The 1,875-nt window shown below is 44.6% G+C and overlaps 1 pseudogene across 1 annotated transcript; it reads left to right on the forward strand.

Moving 5' to 3' along the window:
* The first annotated feature begins 565 nt into the window (after nucleotides 1–565).
* LOC309806501 (protein lin-28 homolog B-like) lies at nucleotides 566–1,337 on the forward strand (annotated as a pseudogene). The gene has a single exon. The product of its transcript is annotated as a protein lin-28 homolog B-like (transcript).
* Nucleotides 1,338–1,875: the final 538 nt, after the last annotated feature.

Here is a 1,875-nt window from a genome sequence, read left to right on the forward strand (position 1 = left end):
CATGCGAGGTGCTAGTTATAAAGACAGGAGATTCCTGTTCTCATGAAGGTTACCATGACTGACTAGAGAACCACATAGGGCAACTATACCGGAGTTTGTGAGTGGGTTGTCTGATTCTACTGTAGGAGCTCAGAAAGGGGTGAGACAATTATGGACTTGGTTTGGTCAGGAGTCATGAGGGCATGGTTCTGGAACTATGGCCTGAGGTATGAAAAGTCTGTGAAATGCAGGAAAAGTGTTTCAGAGATTCAGTCCATTGAGAATAAGAAACTATGGCTTATGAATTAGAATTAAGGATTTGAGGAGAACAGAGAAAAACGCACTTGGACTTAGGTTGCTTTTGAAAAGAAAACAACAACAAAGAATCGATACATTCGCAGGAGCAGTAACTGACTATTGACTGGAACACTGGATGCGGGTGCCTTAGGAGGATTTGTACTCCAAAACAAAAAAAAAATTTTTTTTAACTGCACGTTGATAAATATTGAGTGTTTTTGAGTAATATCTTACAGAATGTATTTAGTGTCTTCATTGCGGAAATTTCTTAAATGTTCTTCAGAAGACAATGAGGTCATTCAACCAGGTTTCATCAGCCCCAGGCGGGGCAAGCAAAGGTGGTGAAGAGCCCGGGAAGCTGCCAGAGCTGGCCGAGGAGGAATCCTAGATTTTGCATGGAACTGGCCACTGTAAGTGGTTCAACGTGTGAATGGGATTTGGATTCATCTCCATGATAAACCGAGAGGGAAGCCCCGTGGATATTCTAGTTGATGTATTTGTACACCAAAGCAAATTATTCATGGAAGGATTTAGAAGCCTAAAAGAAGGAGAACCAGTGGAATTCACATTTAAAAAATCTTCCAAAGGCCTTGAATCAATATGGGTAACAGGACTGGTGGGAGCCCCTGTTTAGGAAGTGAAAGAAGACCCAAAGGGAAGACACTACAAAAAAGAAAACCAAAAGGAGACCGATGCTACAATGGTGGTGGCCTTGATCGTCATGCTAAGGAATGTAGTCTATCTCCTCAGCCAGAGAAGTGCCATTGCCGTCTGAGCATCACGCCCGTGGTGGCGAACTGCCCTCACAGAACTGGGTGCAGCCGCCCGCCCGTTCTCAGGGAAGACCGGAAGCAGAGCCCCAGCCACGCACTTCGACGTTCCCTCGAGAGGTGGGGGGAGGGCACGGCTCTCCGTCACCACCGTTTCCTCGGGAGGCGAGGTCCAAGGTCTCAGAGTGGCCAGGCACGTCACCTGCAGAAGCTTCCTCCACAAAGTCATCTGCAACACCAGAAGATCAAAGCAAAACGGGGCCTTCCATTCAAAAATGGAAAAAGACATGACCCTTTTTCTTAACGTATCGTTTTCTCTCCCCGGTTGGGAAGTCTACCTCATGCAAATACAGGGGAACAGTATTGCACGAACAGCAGCTGACCTGGGATTTTTAACTCCTGTTGAGGAACAGTGAATTTTTTTAAACAGACAAATCACTCTAAGCAAATTACCTTTGAGCAGGGTGTCATGTGTCACGTGACTCAGAGGATGCGATGCTCTGTGTATCTGTATGTGCATGTGTGAGAGGGAGAGAGCCTGAGTCTGTGTCTGTGTAGGAGGATTTTCTATAGAACGTAGACATATATATAAAGAGGGTTTGTCTTTATATATGTGTGTATAGAGATGTAAGCACACACCCTCCCTCGCAGAATTGGACATCCCCAAGAATTGAAAATTCAGGTGAAGCATTTTAGATGGTTTTGAAAATAACCCTTGGAGTTTTTCTTGAAATACCATTCCCTTTAATTGCATTAGGGAAAAAAATGACTGTTACCTTCTGTGTGAACAAAAGGATACTTCAGATCTCAGAGCTGCCAATCATATGGT

Source organism: Mesoplodon mirus (genome assembly GCF_964341445.2).
Source record: "Mesoplodon mirus genome assembly, chromosome: 6".
Lineage (NCBI taxonomy): Eukaryota > Metazoa > Chordata > Mammalia > Artiodactyla > Ziphiidae > Mesoplodon > Mesoplodon mirus.